The sequence below is a fragment of the Paroedura picta genome, chromosome 12 (assembly GCF_049243985.1).
Source record: "Paroedura picta isolate Pp20150507F chromosome 12, Ppicta_v3.0, whole genome shotgun sequence".
NCBI lineage: Eukaryota > Metazoa > Chordata > Lepidosauria > Squamata > Gekkonidae > Paroedura > Paroedura picta.
Genome location: NC_135380.1, coordinates 5,065,966 through 5,085,806, shown reverse-complemented (window position 1 = coordinate 5,085,806; position 19,841 = coordinate 5,065,966). Strand labels below are relative to the sequence as shown.

General features: G+C 48.5%; 1 protein-coding gene across 1 annotated transcript in view; it reads right to left on the bottom strand.

Moving 5' to 3' along the window:
* Nucleotides 1-16,783: 16,783 nt before the first annotated feature.
* Nucleotides 16,784-19,841, bottom strand: part of SORL1 (sortilin related receptor 1) — an 84,420-nt gene continuing 81,362 nt past the window's right edge. The window contains exon 49 of the mRNA XM_077305151.1: nucleotides 16,784-16,801. The gene's annotated coding sequence lies outside the window, so the exon portion shown is untranslated. The remainder of the gene's footprint in view (nucleotides 16,802-19,841) is intronic.

Here is a 19,841-nt window from a genome sequence, read left to right as displayed (position 1 = left end):
GCAGTGCCTGTGAAAAGCACTGAAGGGCGTATTTGTGCTAGAGACATTGTGAGCACTGCTCCTTCTGACTGTCTCTCATACTAGCATGTTTCTCAGAAGGCAACTGGAAAAGCGCCGAGGAAAGGTTGCCATTTGAACTTCCATAGCAGGCAAGTCTTTACCACAGAGACTTGGGAGATTGCTAGAGTGCCACTTCCTGTGGTGACGTCACTTCCAGGTCTTCACTCCTCTCCATGCCCCCAAATCTCCTCCTATTGCCAGGCACAGACCAGGCAACCGTATGCAGAGGTGGTCCTACACATGACTATGGAGAGTCCCGTATCCCCTGGTCTTGTTACCTGCCACCGTTAGAAGTGGTGGTACAGAAAAATTACCGAAGAAAAATAAGACCTGTTTATAGGAAGTTCTTATGATAAAGTTCCTGAAAATTCCTAGAGCTACCCAGAAGTGAAAAGTGATAGAAGTGACCTCTATGGTAAAAACATTCGACTTTATCATAGAGTTTTTGACAATGTCTAGACTAGTAGCTTTTCTCAAGCCAGAGTTCCATGAAACCCTGGGGTTTCTTGATGGCCCTGGAAGGGTTCCCAAATAGGTAGGAGGGGACAGGTCAACATAACCATATATGATCATATCACCTGGTAAATGTTTAACAAATCTGAAAAATAAATACATTTATTTATTTATTCACCTGGTAAACGTTTAACAAATTTGAAAAATAAATTTAAAATTAATGTATTTTTCAAATTTGTTAAACATCTCCCAGGTGATATGATTATATATGGTCATGTTGACCTGTCCCCCCCCTAAATGGCCAATGATAGGCCTGGGGGGTGGAAAAGGGAGGGGAGTTATGTTTCCCAACCATATTATGTTTCCCAACCATATTCTGCACAATTGGGCCTCTTCTGGGGTTTCTTGAAGCCTGAAGAATGTTTCAGGGGTTTCTCAATGGTAAAAAAAAAAAAAAGTTGAGAAAGGCCAGTCTAGAACTTTTCATTTCTGAGTAGTTCTAGGAATTGCCTGGAAGTCCCCTGCTGGGAGACCCTGGCAAACAACTGCCAATCGGAGCAAATTGCATTAGGCTAGATAGACCAATGGTGATACCTGATCCAAGGCAGCCTCATGTGTACCCTTACTCATTAATATATTAAAAGTTTTCTAAACTACCTTTCCCTGTTAAAATGTGAGCTCATTATACAATATAAAAATCAACGTGAGCCATAAAACACTATATAAAATCCAATAACCATATACTACATTTCCACATCAAAAAAAAACTTTAAAACAGCAGTAAAACAGCAATAAAGTCTACCTGCTCTTAGAAATTCGGCGATATTGACTGCACTTAAATAAAGGACACTTTCATGAGCAACTTCAAGAGGTTATAGGAATCCCGGTAGAGCTGTGTGTTTGGGGGTGGGTGGGTGTTGATGTCAAAAACTTACAAAAAAACAATGCCTCCACCCGCCTGCATTCTTCTTAGCCCTCCTAGAAGCTGTGCATTATAGGTCAATGAGAAAAGGGGAAATTGCCATTATGTTAGTCCCCATGCATTTTTTTTTCCAAATCCTGATCAATTTAGAGACCGGGTCAGATCCATCCAGCTTTTCCAGGGATTAGTAACCGGCTCTGCAGATCCTGGATATCTCCAGTGGGAAGCAAATATGGATTCAACCAAGGCCACATGACCACATGAAACTGCCCTGTAGCTAATTAGCCCATCAGTCCATCAAGGTCTGTGTTGCCTTCTCAGTCTAGCAATGGCTGTCTGGGCTCTCAGGTGGCGGCCTTTCACATCACCTAATATTTGATCCTTTTAACTGGAGATACCGGGGATTGAACCTGGAACCTTCTGCATGCCAAGCAGAGGCTCTACCTTTCAGCCACGTCCGCTCCTCTAGCTCTGCTTTTCCGCTGAAAGACCCTAGCAAGGAGTGGCCATTGCCAGCACCATGTCCCTCAAGAATTGCTGAACAGGGCATTTGAGCTGGCAGATTTGCCTAGCTGCTACAAATTGTTAGGTGACTATTAATTTATCTATTGTGTGGCAGAATTACACACAGGAAGCATATAACAGAATCATATAAAATATGTAACCAAGCAGGTACAACCGTTATGCAGACGGATTGGGCAATCCTCCTAAATGCTAATATCTAAATTTTCAATCCACTACCTCGCAGCCAGTGGGAGTTCAGAGGGCATTTCCGCACATTGGTAAAAATAGCGTTACGCCAGCTGAATGGCATAGCGCTAAATATTATCGCATCTCCCGGCCACCCCACTGAGATCACTCCCTGCTCCAAATCGCACCCACTCCCACCTCCACTTCTAATGTCTCCAGGTATTGCCCAACCCAGAGATGGCCACCCTAGGGACAAGTTACAACACAGACTTCTGCCTTTTGGGGCATTTCCACACATCAGAAAAACAGCTTTCGATGGGGGATGAACCAATTCAGTGATCTCATCCAAAACAACCAAGTTGCTCTTTCTTATGACCGGAGTTTGTCCACTTCCTCCTCGGCGAAATCACCCTCAGATTTTAAAATCTGGCTGTTTGGAGATTATGAGACGCTCACAGGCAAATGATCCGGGCAGGCCCAGGGTAGAGGCAATAATTTCCTGCTTGCAATCTCGTTAGCAATCTCTCCTCTCGCAGTGTTGTTTTTCCGTCAAACAAATAAACAGAGCATCACATCTTTTTATTTAATAAAGGACTTTATTGAAGCCAGATGGCACGAAGACAACAACGGTCTCGGTATATTATGGGATAAACCTTCGTGCAACGGCTCGATGTGAACGGAACTTCCCTGGCCTCTTGATCGAAAGGTTGCTTCTGCTTCTCAGTCCTGTGTCTCCATGCTCTCTTTGCTACTTCTGTGTGGTGGGAAATGATGTCAAGTCACAGCCACCTTACAATTACCCCATAGAGCAGCGATGCCCAACCAGGGGTCCGTGGACTCCTGGGGGTCTGCGGGAGCTTTGGAGGGGGTCCGTGGCCTTTCCCCTCCTGCCTTAACTGACTCAGCCACAACAAAGGAAAATGCCCAATTCCATTGCTCCCCTCCCCCTCTCAAGCATGAGCGAGTTCTTTTGTGGTTTCTGCATCTGGGAGGGGGTGGAGCCTGCAAGCTTGCCCCCACCTTAAACCGCCTCCTCTTCTCTCCTCCCTCCCTCAGTCCTTGAACCTGCCTGTTAGCACCAGTGGTGATCTCACTTCCAGGAGCATGGCAAGAGGCGTGGCCACTTCTGGGGCTTCTTGAAGCCTGAAAAATTATTTCAGAGGCTCTGCCATGATCAAAAGGTTGAAAAAGGCTGCCGTAGCGTGTTCAAGACAAGAGACACGCAGAGGAAGTTGGCTGTTGCCGGCCTCTGGGTAGAAAACCTGGACTTCCTTGGTGGTTTTCCTTGGCCATGTGGGCTTTCCAATTCTTTGGTGATCCACAATTAAGAGAGCAGCATAACCCTCAGAGCGAAGGCCTCCAATGGACTGAAAAGCAAGGGGGAGGAGGAATCTTGACTTTCATACCTACCTTAAAAGAAAAAAAACTTGGATAATGCATTACCTAAAAATGACAACAGAGCTCCAAGAAATCAATTTATTGGCTTTATTGACTTCTTTAGAACATTTCCGTGCTGCCTTGCCACCCAAGCAGGGTCCCACAAGGTAGAGAATATTGAAACACTAAAACATCAAGAAATAAAAACAGCACTTAAGTGTATATAAAATCTTGAAACGATTCAATAAAACACACAAATGCACGTAACAACACAACCGGGGAGGAAGGCCAATAACAGTTATTAGGGGAACACCAAACCAAACAAAGAAGCCCTCACCCGCCGGTGGAAGTCGGCAATAATGAGAGACAGACATGTCTCCCTGGGGAGGGAATTCCAGCATTTTAGTACATGCCACCCATGTCGCTTCAGATAAGAGGAACATACAAAGCAGGGTCTCTAAAGATGACCAAGGTGGAATGTAAGCTCATATAGAAGAAGGTGGTTCTTAACGAAAGCTGGGCCTTACTCCTATAGGGCTTTAGAAGTCAATGCCAGCACCTTGAATTGGTCCCCAAAACAAATTAGGAGCCAGCATAGAAGGAAGAAGACTGGGAGTGATAAGGACCCTACAACCCACTCCTCAACATTTTGTGTGCAGCAGAACCTGCAGTAGCAACTGTATATTTTGGACAGTCTCCAAGGGCAGCTCCACAGAGAGCACACTGCAGTAATCTAATCTAGAAGCTACTAGGGCACTTGCTGCAGCGACAAGATCTTCCCCATCCAGAAAGTGTCAAAGCACCCTTGGCCACGGACACCAACAGAAAGCCAGGGCCCAGCAGCACCTCGCTGCTCTGAAGCCCATCCAGAATTGGAAATGTCTCTACTCCATTTCATTGGGATTAATTTTTGCAGTTGATTCTTGAAAAATCTCAAAAACAGGGTCATTAAAACATGCTGAAGACTCTACTGAAATATGAAGCAATGCCCCCAATTTCCTTCCTGCTGTCTTGATCTGCTCCCAGGCAAAAATCATCCATGCCCACTCGGGAGGTTTGGATGACTGCTCCATGGTCTGCTCGGAGCTCCAGTTTCACTGTGTTCTGTACTACATCCTGTCCGTGGTCTCCTGTGAACCAGTGTGTGTGTGTGTGTGCGTGCATACCGTGCGCATTTAAACCCATTTGGGATACTTGTTTTACATGGATTCACTTGTGTTCTGCGATCTGAGTTTTCACAGTCCTTCCACCTTATTCCTTGGGTCGTCTTGTGATACGCGACTGCACTTTCAAAAATTCTGTAAAACAGTTTGATCCGAATCTAGAAGGACCTTGGACACCGGCAAGAATTTCAGGGTACAGGCCTTTGAAGGTCAAAGCGCCCTTCGTCAGATACTAGTGGGAATGCATATCCCAGTCCTTTTATCCCAGGCAGAAGGTGGGAGGGGAGCTGTAAAGCATGCTCGTAAAGGAGGCAGAGCTACAAACGCAACTTGTAATCGGCTTGATTAGAGCAGAAGGGAAATGCCTGGAGGCAAATTCTGTAAAGTGCCTCTCAAGTCTCAGTGAAGAAGTCGGGGCTATAAATGACGTCGCAATAAATAAAGGATGTCCAAATGGGTCCCCCTTTCAAAATAAAAATCTGGACCACTCCACCAGAAAATGGTGCTTAATTCCACGGGAGTTTAATTCCACGGAACAGATTACTTGGGCTGGATTGGAGAATTCTAGGACCGGTACCTATTGGGCTGGACTTCTGAAGCACTCCTTCAACAGAAGGCATTTCTGGTGACGCAGAAGTTCTTATCAACAGCTGCTGGGAATGCACTGCAGTGTACAATCATGTATGACTAAGTGTTCTGTTCCTGTGGACCTGTAGTGGCCATGGCTTGCATCACAAAAGCCTAAGAGAAGGAGGGGGAAAAGAAGAGCTCGTGTTTGTACCCTGCTTTTTACTACCTGAAGGAGTCTCAAAGTGGCTGACAATCGCCTATCCTTCCTCTCCCCACACCCTATGGGATAAGTAGTCCTAAGTCAGAGAACTGTGACCGCAACAAGGGCACCTAGCCCTCATGGGTCTCTGCTTTAGCTTACAAATCACCTTACAGTCACCTCTCCCCACAACAGAAAACTTTGAGGTCGATGAAGCAGAGAGAGCTCTGAGAGAAATGTGACTGGCCCAAGGTCACTCAGCTGGCTGTATGTGGAGGAGGAGGAGGGAATCTCCAGATTAGAGGCTGCCATGCGCAACCACTATAGCAAGCTGGTTCTCATCTGCTCCCAGATGCTGAAAGTGGAATACATGATTCCCTGCCGAGACTTGTGGCACTTGGAGTGTACATCTTTCTCCAGGAGACGAGCTAGCCTAGTGGCAAAGCGGCTGGCCACAGTGTCATGTTCAGACAAATCTTCCCTATTCCAGAATGCTGCTATACGCTTCCACTACTGGTTTCTGCAAGTATCGCATTCCTCTGGAACGCAAACGAGGCCACAGCCAAAGCCAAAGGCATGCGCTGAAAATGGAGCCAGCCTTCTGTCTTGATAATCTGTGAACAGGACGCTGTGAATGAAAGGATTCGCATGATGATGGGCCGAAGGTAACTTGAGAGTCAAACAGATCTTTGCTTCTTCTTCTTCTTCTTCTTTTTAAGAATGAGAAGCATTCTGCTGCTGTTGCATGGAGGTTGGCCGTCCGTAACTGCATCCTTGGAGTTGAAATCCCATGTTAAAAAGATAGCTCCTTGCTGTTTCCTGGGGAGAGTCAACAGGTCTCATGCTGTCCACTTGGCATAATTTAAGAAACCGCTCCATACACATTGCATTTCAGATTGTACTCCTTGGGGCTACGTTCTTTCCCCCTTGAACCATATCTTCTTCAGCAATAAAGCACCCTTTTATATCAACCAGTCTCAAGTCCTGAGCAAAGCCACTGAACAGGCAGTGGTTGGACAAGTTCAAGCTTTTTTGCACGAGACAAATGGTTTAGATCTGGCTTTACGCCTGGTTATGGGACTGAAGCAGCCTGGGATGGGATGGGGGACCACCAAGGAGAAGCAGGCAGTGGCAACTCACCTTTGACAGTCTCTTGTCATGAGAACCCCACAGGGTCATCGTGAAGTGAGCTGTGACTTGGTGGCAAAAGGGAGAAAGGCCGGGAGAGAGCCTGCAGCCTCCCCCATATCGCTAGCTCCCGTTGCCCCCCAGAGCTGTAAATAAAGTTGGAACTGAGATGCTCAGGGAAGTATTTTGATGGATCAGGAGGGTGTAAACCCTTGGCACAATGAATGAATGAATGAATGAATGAATGAATGAATGAATGAATGAATGAATGAATGAATGAATGAATGAATGGACTTGAAGGAGACCCATGGCTAAGATGGATCTATAACTCAAAATACCCAGGGCACTGCAGACTCCAATGAAGACCTAAAAATACAAATCTTTTTGCACAAGGCCCAGCTGTGTGTGTGTTAGAGAGAGAGAGAGAGAGAGAGAGAGAGAGAGAGAGAGAGAGAGAGAGAGAGAGAGAGAGAGAGCACAAGGCCTAGCACTTTCTCCTCCCCGCACACTGAAAGATCAGAGCGATGTCAGGGGCCCTCCAGAGGTCATAGCGGGTACTGGCACCCGTTTCCTTTCTACGGCAACCATTCTTTGTATCTTGCTTTCTGCAGCGGTTCCCCCCTCCCCTTTCCGTCAGAAAAACCACCACAAGATGGCAAACCCAGTTCAAATGAGAGAACAATGCCGCAAGGGTTCTGATCGTGTTGCGACGACGGGAATCAAATCCAAATAGATTTTCCCCTTCCCCTTCCCGTGTGCATAACGTCTCTTTGCAATGAACAACGTTTAGAAACCTCCCTCCCTCCGGCAATGCAGCCTTTGTGCCAGCTGACGCCTTTGCAGTCGGGCTGCCACCCGCAGGGTGTCTCGCCCGCTGATTTACCCTAAGTCCTAAGCTCCAGAATGATGTACGGTCGCCTGAAACGGTCCCCCTTTGAAAGAGGGAGAGGACAACGATGCTCCCTCTCGTCCCCTTGGCATGGCTACAATAACATCCTTGCCCATTCCCCACTCCTCTCTGAAAGTACAATGCAAATGGGGAGGAGGAGGGATAGCGATTCTCTGCAGCTCCACCGGCAGTCCTCCCATCATGAATAAAAAATGATAGCCAAGAAAGAACAGGGAAGGGTTTGATCTGAGCCTCCAGGAGCCATGCGCAACCCGTGTCAAGCCTCCCGGGGGCCTGATTGAAGACACTGCTGTGCTCACAGCGCCGCCCTTCCCGATCAATTCCTCCTTCCGCCAGAGGTTCCTCGGAGCTGGAGCCAACAAGAAGACAGAAACAAGAGCCATAAATAAAGTGCTTTTGTGATTTTTTAAAAAAAGACCTTGGATCTTCTTCCCCGTCCCGCCCCTGATCGATCAGCATTTAACCATTCCTGTGTCTCATTTGATCCATCCTTCTCCTAGAAAGATCTAGATAGAATCATAGAATCATAGAATCATAGAATCATAGAGTTGGAAGGGGCCATACAGGCCATCTAGTCCAACCCCCTGCTCAACGCAGGATCAGCCCTAAGCATCCTAAGATGTGCCTGGGAATGGTTTTGCAGAATGCACACGGCATGGATTCAGATTCTGCTGCGAGCAAAAGTGAGAGACGGACCAGGATTTAAGGGCTATGTAGCTTTAAGAATCTAGACTGAAACACCTTAAATGAACTCTGCAGCAGACAGATTCCCCCCCCCTAATGTCTTGGCCCTTGTTGCTTGGCTTTTATTCATGATGTAATTTTTCAGGTGTCAGTTAGCTGGAGAAGGATTGGAACAGGGCTTGTTGCTAGGACATGAATGGCAAAGACCGTCCCGATTGGTTCGCGGGGGTTTCTGGCGAGCCAATGGCAGAGGCCAGGTTGGAATAGAAATGAGAAGCAGAGCCGCTGGCTGGCTCTTGCAATTAGTGCTTTTTGCAGCGTCAAAAGCAAATTGTAGAACAAAGTGATGGATGTTTTTTAAAAATCCCTTTTAAAAAAGGGGGGGGGAGAAAAAGAACCGTCTTTGCCCAATGTCAATAGATGATGAAACCTTTACTGGAAAAGAAGTAATTAAAAGATGTACAGTCAGATGTTGAAGCACACGATCGGTGGAAAAGACAAGTGCAAGGAAAAAAATTAAACCACCGAGCATTATATAACACGGGCTGGTGTGTGTGTGTGTCTTTTTTTACCTCTTTATTTTTGCTCTGGTACAGCAGATTCGTTTAATGCCGGCTGTCTTGTAATTCACGCATGCGGCTTTCTTCTTTCCTTTTCGGTCCCCTCCGGGAAACCGTGAAAATACTAAGAAGCAGCCACCGGTATAATCTCCCTCCGGTTCTAAAATGGTGCTTGCAAAAAGCATTCGTTCACCACGGTTTGATTTCTCGTTGCATTGTGACCGTACGGGTTGACCAGGGTGGTGGCGACGAACATCACGGAGGGGCAGAAGGTTGGAGGACAATCTAGGACGAGTCTGAAAGGGGAAGCCAATGGGACTTCCCCCCCCGTAAAGATCCAGTGACTGGTGCACAAAAGCGTTGTGTTTTATCAAGAGATGTGCTATTTCTGTTTCCGAGGGCTATAAAAAGCTCTGGCACTTCAGCTGGTATACAAAGGAGGCTGCCTTGACAGACGAATGACACCAAGGTACGCCTATCCTCCTTAATTGTTTGATTTCAGTGAGTCTGTCTCATAATATACAAGGGGAAATGGTGGATTTAGCGACACAGATGTGAGTGGACAAGGATAATCTTTTACAAGGGAAGAACTTAAACAACAGCGTATCCCTTGGGGGGACCATTTTTTTCATGCTAAAAAGGTAAAGGTAAAGGTATCCCCTGTGCAAGCACTGAGTCATGTCTGACCCTTGGGGTGACGCCCTCTAGCGTTTTCATGGCAGACTCAATACGGGGTGGTTTGCCAGTGCCTTCCCCAGTCATGACCGTTTACCCCCCAGCAAGCTGGGTCCTCATTTTACCGACCTCGGAAGGATGGAAAGCTGAGTCAACCTTGAGCCGGCTGCTGGGATTGAACTCCCAGCCTCATGGGCAAAGCTTTCAGGCGGCTGCCTTACCACTCTGCGCCACAAGAGGCTCTTTTTTCATGCTACATGGAAGATTTTGCCACCTTTCTGCTCTCGATCAGGGTAAATACAGGAAAAGTATCTCACACAACAGCTGGCCCAACAGTTTGAGGGGAAGAGCTTGGTCATCCAGTAGTAAGGAGGTGGTTACCACACATGGACGACAAATGTACGGTAGATCATTGTGTAAAATGATCAACTGAGTAGCCATTTACTGCAGTGTGCAGGTAGCCAGCTGGTCAAGGTGGCTGATTGTGCAAATATAGATGATCGTTTCTCACACATTCAAAACCATGTGGTTCACCACCCATCTGGCACATGATACATTGCAAAGTTCTCCTTGTCTCTTGGTAGAGCAGTAGAGATTTTTAAGATGACTTAGAAAGGGAACGCTCACTTTTCAGAGAGAGCCAGCTGGGTGTAGTGGTTAGGAGTGTGGATTTCCGATCTAGTGAGCCAGGTTTGATTCCCCACATGCAACAAGCTGGGTGACCTTGGGTTCGCCACAGCACTGATAAAGCTGTTCTGACCGAGCAGTAATATCAGGACTCTCTCAGCCCTACCTACCTCACAGGGTGTCTGTTGTGGGGAGAGGAAAGGGAAGGGGATTGGAAGCCGCTTGGAGACTCCTTCTGGTAGTGAAAAGTGGCATATAAGAACCAACTCTTTTTCTTCTTCATTGGGTGTTCACCTGCATGGCATTCCTGCATTGTCATGACAAGAGGCGAGAAGAATTTTTTACCGACATCCTTGCCTGTTCAGAAACCTACAAGAGCCAGAGGTCAAATTCCACCCAGGTTAAAAATCTGATGTATTTACTAAAGAAATACGAAGACGCAGGACAATGATAAAATTCTGCTTGTGCCTTGGCAAAAGATGGCCCTGTTAAGCAATTGGTGCTACAGTTCAGTAGACTCAGGGCCCCTGACCATTTTCCCACACATTCTGCCAAGCATATTCTCATTGGACACTGATGAATATATGGTACCTTTCCTTATCACTTGGGAAGGATAATATCAAAAAACAGCCTGCCATTATCAGCCCCCCCCCCCACTTTCTGTGGGCATTCTTTAAAATTGGAGTAAGGGTAGTGAGTGCCACTACAAAATAGCCACTGAGGAAGTAAGAAAACGGGATAAGAGGCCACTCCAGGGTAGCTTGGTCATCAGTAGTAGTTTAGAAGAAGAAGAAGAAGAAGAGTTGGTTCTTATATGCCGCTTTTCCCTACCCGAAGGAGGCTCAAAGCAGCTTACAGTCGCCTTCCCATTCCTCTCCCCACAACAGACACCCTGTGGGGTGGGTGAGGCTGAGAGAGCCCTGATATCACTGCTCGGTCAGAACAGTTTTATCAGTGCCGTGGCGAGCCCAAGGTCACCCAGCTGGCTGCATGTGGGGGAGTGAAGAATCGAACCCGGCATGCCAGATTAGAAGTCCGCACTCCTAACCACTACACCAAACTGGCTCTCACTACACCAAACCACTACACCAAACCACTACACCAAACTGGCTCTTTACTGAAAGATACCACTTGATAAGGGGTCCTTTTGTTTGCTCTCAAGTGCTGTACCACCTGTTGGGGGGGGGGAGAGCCATCAAGTCTCTTCTGAGTGGTGACCCTACGAATTAATGTTCTCCAAAATGTCTTATTATTAACAGTCATCCTCAGATCTTGGAAACAGAGGGTCATGGCTTCTTTCATAGAGCCGATCCGTCTCATGTTGGGTCTGAGAGAGCCAGAATGGGACAGTGGTTAAGAGGGGCAGCCTCGAATCTGGAGAACTGGGTTGGATTCCCCGCTGTTCCACATGCAGGCAGCTGGGTGACCTTGGGCAAGTCACAGTTCTCTCAGGGCTGTTCTCACCAGGCAGTTCTCTTAGAGCTCTCTCAGCCCCAACTACCTCACGGGGTGCCTATTGTGGGGAGAAGAAAGGGAAGGTGTTTGTAAGCTGTTTTGGGCCACCTTTGGGTAGTGAAAAGCAGGGTATAAAACACGCTCTTCTTCCTCCTCTTTCACTCACATTACTACCTTTTGCAGGGACTCAGTTTAGTCACTCTAGAGCAGGGGTAGTCAAACTGTGGCCCTCCAGATGTCCGTGGACTACAATTCCCAGGAGCCCCTGCCAGCGACTGCTGGCAGGGGCTCCTGGGAATTGTAGTCCGCGGACATCTGGAGGGCCGCAGTTTGACTACCCCTGCTCTAGAGCCTGCAATGAAAGCTGTTGGGCCTGTATAATTTTTGTCCCCCTGTGTACAATGCCTGATGTTGATTTTGGTCAACGCAATCCTTTAGGCCCCTTAGAAAACCAGCCTGTATCGCCACATTGAACAGGCAGAGTGGGGCCCTGAGCTGATACAAATCCAAGATTCAGATTCCTTGGTTGGGTGGCTTGGTGCCAACAAAATTCATTCCTCCCTGTAACTAGAGCACAGCCTCCAACCCCAGGCAGGCGAGTATTTTTACGGTCCCTTCTCCGGACAGAAGACGCACGGCGCCGTCAGGGCGTTTATGTAAAGATCCCCAAAGGACCCAGAGAATCAGGAGACCCTGTCTGCCAGGGGCCTACTGAGGGCCAGATGAAGCCTTTTTCTGGGCAACCCTCCCAACCTGCAGCCTTTCCTCCCTAGTTCAGACTGCACTGCCTTCCAAGTTGTATAAGCAACAGGTCCTCCTGCTACTGCCAAGTAGAGAAATAGCCATGCAATGCACTTCAAGACAGTGCAATTATCTCCAGTGCACTGGAATGAACTTTTATATAAGGCTAAGACGGTGGCAAGAGTCCATGGAAAAGAAAATCATGCTAGGAAAAGTTGGAGGTAGCAGAGAAAGTAGATGATCCAACGTGAGATGGATGGACTTGCCAAAAGAAACAACGGTTCTCAGCTTATGAGACCCAGCAATAGGATGTTTTAGAGCAGGGATAGTCAATCTGTGGTCCTCCAGATGTTCATGGACTACAATACCATGAGCCCCTGCCAGCAAGTCCATGAACATCTGAAGGGCCACAAGTTGACTACCCCTGTTTTAGAGGACATCTGGAGGAATAAAACACGATACATACCTAGCAACATTTAAAAGACAGCCATGCCTCACAACTACTGGTCATGCGATCTCAAAAAAGTGTTGTGGATTTAAATCAAGGATTCCCAGCCAGGGGTCCGTGGATCTCTGGGGGTCTGCGGGAGCTCCGGAGGGAGGCCGTGGCTTTTCCCCTTCTGCCTAAATGGAATTGGACAAAAGTTTGGGAATTGGCTGCCTGCAGCCAGAGGGTTCGGTGAGCAGGTTGTGGGTGTAAAAATCAAAGGGGGGGGGAAGGGAGTTGCTTTAAAGCAGGGGTAGTCAACCTGTGGTCCTCCAGATGTCCATGGACTACAATTCCCATGAGCCCCTGCCAGCATACGCGAATGCTGGCAGGGGCTCATGGGAATTGTAGTCCACGGACATCTGGAGGACCACAGGTTGTCTACCCCTGCTTTAAACTAACAAAATTATATCCTAGCTTAATCCACAGAACTTTCGGCCGGCATAAAGTTTGTTAAGTCTTTCAGGCACCACGACTCCTGCTTTCCCTTATTTATTTGTTTCTTTTGGTGTCGGGAGATTTGTGCAGTGAAGCCCATGGGCCAGTTACCGGCAACTTCGTCCGCCATGAAAGGCACACCTGACAGAAGTTCACTGCGAACACAATTCCCCCGAGCACGAAGGCGGGAGAGAGGAGTTCCATTCGGCTGCCTTCTGCCTGTTTAAGTGAGGGTAGGATTATAATGTGTGTGTGTGTGTGGCTTGTAGACGCACATCTACCAGCAGTAGCCCCGGGGCTGTGTTGCACGCTGATAGCAAATCGATGCCAAGCAGTGGAACAAAGGAGATTGTAAAGGAGCCGGGGGAAGGAACACGCAAAGTGGGGAGATGGAAACCTAATCAAGCAGGAAAGGCAAAAACAATGTTGGGAAAGGAAGCAAAAATGAGCACGGCCGCTGCTTGTGAGGCTGCTGGCGTTGTCCAAAAGGAGATGGGGCAGAAGGTCCCACTGCATTCGCTTAGAAGCGCAGGGGTGGCTGACAGCTCTGCTTTGCACACAGAAGGTCCCAGGTTCGATCTTCGGCATCCCTAGGAGAACTGATGCAGAGGTCAGTCGTAATTCCACGAGATCTCCAGGCCCCATCTGGAGGGTGACCAGACATTCACGCCGAGGAAGGTAGTAGTGCACATTTGTGCAAAATGTGCACAAATTTGCACATTTGTGCAAATAATCTCTCTTTCTTGAAGCTTCAATTAATGTGTGAGGCTGTCATGTGTCCTCGGCCTAGAGTTGTTGGATTTTTTTGCCTAAAGTTACATTTGAAGGTGATTTGAACATCCCTGCTCAGGAGAAACATCTGAGAGCTAAAAGACATGTGATCCAGGCCAAGGACAAAGCACTTTCCCTTACATACATGATCCCAGTTCTTCAGAGCCTCTTATTTTGTATGTTGGCCTGTGTACATGTCGTGCTACTGTGCTGCTAACAAGAAGAAGATGAAGAAAAGTTTGTTTTCATACCTCACTCTTCACTACCCGAAGGAATCTCAAAGTGGCTTACAATCATCTTCCCTTCTCCTCCCCACAAGAGTTGTTTTTTATACCCTGCTTTTCACTGCCCGAAGGAGTCTCACAGCACTTACAATCCACTTCTCTTCTTGTGAAGTAGGTGGGTCCGAGAGAGCTCTGCGAGAACAGCTCTAACAGAACTGTGACTAGCCCAAGGTCACCCAGGCGGCTCCATGTAGAGGCGTAGGGAATCAAACCCAGTTCACCAGATGAGAAGTCGCCGCTCTTAACCACTACACCAAGCTGGCTTTCTTAAACTCCACACCAGCAACTTGTGTGAGTCTCCTACAGCAGGGGTAGTCAAACCTGTGGTCCTCCAGATGTTCATGGACTACAATTCCCATGAGCCCCTGACAGCAAACGCTGTCAGGGGCTCATGGGAATTGTAGTCCATGAACATCTGGAGGACCACAGGTTGACTACCCCTGTCCTACAGGATCCTAGTGCTGCATTAAAACCAGCTAGCTGCCAAGAAATGCATTTCAGCATATCAGGGTGGTCCGAGTAAGATCACCATTTGTCGTCCAGAAGCTGCCTATTTCAGGGGATAGCGAAAGAAGATTTTAAAAGATAAGCATGTTTCTCCAGGAGGCCTCCTTGTCCTATCCTTCGTCAACCTTACCCACTCCGATCCCTCTAACCTGCAATCCCTTTATTACAGAATGCATCAAATTCTCTGACCGGGGAATCCCACTGTTTTTAGAGCTCGTACAAGAACCAATGATTGCTACCAAACCAATATATATATAAAATAAAACTCGAGAGAACAGAGGAGCCGAAACGGCACAAATGCACGTTGCAAACGGGCTCGAATGCTGCCCGCTTGTGTTTCCGCCCTGCGTGTCTCGGGGAGCCCCAAGAAAGGAGTTCTTGAAAAGAGCATAAAGAGAAAGGTGAACTCGGCGAAAGCCAAGTGTGTGGTCACAGTCGAAAGGCAGCGGCACAATAGCGGCGGACGTGACTCCCCGCATCCTGTCCTCCTAAGACAGACCGCCCCCCGCTTGGACTTAATAGCACTAATCTTCAAAGGGAAACCCAAGCCGGGGAATCCTGGTTCAATATGTACAGTCAGTTCCACTCCGATAATATTCCTGCCACAAAGTGCCATTGTTAGCCCTGGCTACACCTCCTCCGCGTTCAAAAAGCCGGGTAGCTTTCCCCCCATCCGAGGGCAAACAGAGCACATGTGGCCCTTTAAGAACCGAGGCGCTAGTCTATGAAAAGCACAATATTTATCCTGGTGCCGGCTTCGCTCGGAGCAGGTCGGGTTAAACCAAATATTACAATAGCAAGAACTCATCTGGAACAAATAATTTGCAGAGGCCCCCCGAAGTAGGACCGAAGGAGAAAGGAAGGATGCTGAATTTCGGGCCCGCCCGCCTGTCGCAAGGTCAGGTCGACACTGCCACCTGCCGAACTTGAGGGGTACTGCAGCAAAAGGGATGTCACATTTAGGATTTTTATTTGGGGCGGATGGTGTAGCAGCCCAATAGCCCAGGCTATGCTAATCTGATTAAAGCATGGAAGTTAAGTAGGGTTGGCACTCGAATGGGGGAACACCAAGGGGCTGGGGTAGAGGGGGAAACAATGGCAAGCCATCTTGGGCCTCAGAAAGCCCATGAGGGACGACTTAGAATCCTAGAGTTGGAAGGGACCTCTTGGGTCATCTAGTCCAACCCCCTGCACTATGCAGGACACTCACAACCCTCTTGCTCATCCACTGTCACCTGCCACCCACTTAAACCTTCACAGAATCAGATGGCTTTCTGGCCTCTGTTTAAAGATTTCCAAAGATGGAGAACCCACCACCTCCCGAGGAAGCCTGTTCCACTGAGAAACCGCAATTCTTCTGGAGGTTGAGACGGAATTTAGACTCATAGAATCCTAGAGTTGGAAGGTAACTCATGGGTCATCTAGTCCAACCCCCTGCACTGTGCAGGACACTCACAACCCTCTCGCTCATCCCCTGTAACCTGCCACCCCCTTGAACCTTCACAGAATCAGCCTCTCCGTCAGATGGCTATCTGGCCTCTGTTTAAAGATTTCCAAAGATGGAGAACCCACCACCTCCCAAGGAAGTCTGTTCCACTGAGAAACCGCTCTAACTGCCAGGAACTTCTTCCTGAAGTTTGGACAGAATTTCTTTGCAATTAATTTCATCCCATTGGCTCTAGTCCATCTCTCCAGGGCTTCGTGGGTTGAACTTCATGGATTGCTTGATATGTGAAGGCACTTGGCCTTATTTTGGGGGAGCAGATAGTTCAATTTAGCTCCTGACCTGGCCCCAAAGTATCATCTACCACCTGGTTTATTCTCCCCTTAATCCGTCACACATGATCCGTCTATTTGCTGCTTGCCCGACTGCAACAAAGAAAGTTCCCAAGGGTTTCCTTTTTATTTCAGAGGATCTTCAGCGTGGACAGCTTTGTTCTTGGTGTCGTAGTTAAGAGCGGCAGCCTTTTACCTGGTGAGCTGGGTTTGATTCCTCACTCCTCCTCCACATGTAGCTAGCTGGATGACCTTGAGCTAGTCGCAGTCCTGTTGGAGGTGTTCTTGCAGAGCTCACTCAGCCTCACCTGCCTCACAGGGTGTCTGTTGTGGGGAGAGGAAGGGAAGGGGATTGTAAGCCGCTTAGGGTCTCCATTGGGTAGTCAAAAGCGAGGTTCAAACCCAACTCTTCTACTGCTGTAACGTTTGAGCGAGTCTGGGTTTGACATGTTGGGTCCTTCTTAAAAACCTTGGTGGAGCCCTAATGCAGACTGTCGGTTTCATAAAGGACAAAATGACTTGTTCCAGACTGTTTGTTTATTGATCGCTATTATCATTTACCTTGCTCTACCCATGCACGAGCGTGTGCAGCATTTCAACGAAAGTCATGCGCACAGCAGAGACAAGTTCCTCGTCTCAACCGGTTTGCAATCCAAATTTCAGCAGGGTGCGAGAGGGTGGGAGGGGAATCCACGGGAGGAGAAAGAGTAACAGTCCGCAGAAAAGGGCCAGACGGGGGGGGGGGGGGCGGGGAGGAGGAGAAAGTAGGGGGGGGAAAGAACGAGACTAAATAAAGTTAGGCGTATTGAGGCTTCGTTTCAGATGGGGATAAGCATAAAAATGAGGAGGACAAGGGCGTTGTCCTTTTCAGGGGGGCACTTCTTGCAGCCCCCCCCTCCCCCAGCACCAGGGAGAGCTGGGACTTTAATTTAGGAAATGCAAACCAAAGCTTTAGGCGACTGGCACAGAGCTGATGGGGGGGGGGGGACATCTGTTTTTTGTCATTCGCAGTGCAGGCTGCACAGCTTCGCTTGCTCTCTGGCGCCACCTGCTGCAAGACCCTCCCTAACACATCAACCAAACAATGAAACCAGCCTGGCTCTTTTGTGAGGATGCCGTTGTGTTTGGTGTGTGTGTGTGTGTGGGGGGCGGGGGGAGGTTGCATTTCTCGCTCCCTGCAGTCAATAGAACTGGTATTATCATCATGGCCATTCATTCGGTTTTGGCCATGGCTTGCTGCAGTAGACTCAGTGGAAAAGGAGATGCATACCAAGTGCATTTCCATGGATCGGTACATGTGGCAGGTAAAGAGACCTTTCGGTCAGCATCTTCTTTTTGATCAATGCTTGCAGGACGTCTTTCCTTTCATCTCCCAGCTGGAAACTGCTTCCTCGTGATCTAACCATCAGACTTTCCTTATACATGTAGGGTCTGGTATGGGGTTGCCAGCTTCCTGGTGGAACCTGGAGATATCCAGAAATCACAACTTATCTCCAGAGCAGTCCCCCTGGAGGAAGTGAATGCTTTGGCGGGTGAACTTGAAGGCATTATACCCCGCTGAGCCCGTTCCCCAAATCCCACTTTCCCCAGGCTTACCACCAAATCTCCAGCGGGGTGTAGTGGTTAAGACTGGCGGCTTCTAATCCGACAAGCCGGGTTTGATTCCCCATTCCTCCACTTGCAGCCAGCTGGGTGACCTTGGGCCAGTCACAGTCCTGATAGGGCTGTTCTTACACAGCAGTACTGTCAGGGCTCTCTCAGCCTCACCTATCTCACAGAGTATCTGTTGTGGGGAGAGCATTAAAATCTTCTAAATAAACAACACTGGGAAATTCTCCTCCTTGCCACATAAACATATCGGAGACGGTTAAACAAGTTACTCTTCCAATCATGCATCTTGCTTGACAATATGGGCCCAATTCAGACTTCTGGAAGATGCAAGCAGGCCATGCACGTTCGGTGAAATCCCTCGGCCAGAGAGAAATCCCAGGCAGGTAAAAAGCTGTGATTATCCAGGGGCTCTTTCCCACCGGAATTAAGCAACTGTGTAAATGAATCCACAATTCCAGGGAATCAAAAGATAGCACAAAGTAAATAAAGTCTGCACGCAAACCCAAAGGGCCCAGGAATCGTACCCATGCGTCTGCGCAACTGGGATTTTCAAACCCAAGGCCACGAGCCTGCTGCAATGCTGATAGAGAACATAACAAAGTCTTTGTTCAGGAAGTAGAGTGTGTTTTTTTTTAAGGGTTCTTTTTATACGTAGCCCCAAGCCAAACATTAATGAACCACAGCATCCAATTCAGGATGCCTGCCTGGCGGAATTAGTTATATCTACCTTGCTCGTGTTGCCTTCCCAATTATGTTGGCTGTGAACACACATTCATGAAGTTTGCTCCCTCCTCATTATCTCGGATCTGTGGGGAATCCCTCGGTGCACTTCCCCCAAACTGCGTGGGTGTCTGGCGCATTTGCATACAGTAAATTACATTTCAAGCGCCAGCAACAAGGACCCCGATGCCAGGCAGAAGCTAGAGGCTGGATGTTGGCTGCAGAACGCAGCGAAAACTCATTAGGAAGGAAGGAAGGAAGGAAGGAAACCCACAACTGACAGCCCGGTTGGGCATGCTCCGGCACCAGCCACGGCGTCTTTGTCTGCAGACATGATGGGCAGGAGCAGAAGCAGCAGTGTTGGGGCCCCTGCACAGTGCGTGGTGATCGACTTTGCCAAATGTGCAGGGCTAAGAATGCACAAAGGTGCAGCATTTGACAGACACAAAGCAGCTTTGCAGGTTGCTGGGGAAGGGGGAGGTCTTTTGCATTACCTGCTACCTAATCCTTGAGCATGGAGAGGCCAGGGATTGAGGCCAGGCCCTTCTGCATGCCAAGCAGAGGCTCTTCCACTGAGCCACAGCCCCTCCTTCTGGGGATTTGGATTTGGGACTCAGCAGATTGTGCCTGGAGCATATTCAGGAGGGTGGTCCGCAACACACTGCGTTGGGCGTCTTGGAGCCCACGGTACTGAGAGCGCCTTCCACCTGCAAGGAAGGCCATGCTGGGGGGGTCCCTTGTAGCCACCTGCCCGTTACCAGTCAGCTCAGGGTAGTGGTTAACAGCCTCTAATCTGGAGAGCTGGGTTTGAGTCCCGTTCCTGCTCCACATGCAGCCAGCTAGATAACCTCTGGGCCAGTCATGGTTCTTCCAGAGCTCTCCCCGCCCCACCTACCTCACAGGGTGCCTGTTGTGAGGAGATGCACCGTGCACAGTCCCTGGAAGTGCAGGGCCCATAACCTGTGCTGCATAGATAAACCAGACCTGCCCCACCTGAGGGGATGCTGGCACCAGCTTTGTTCCCATCCTTGCC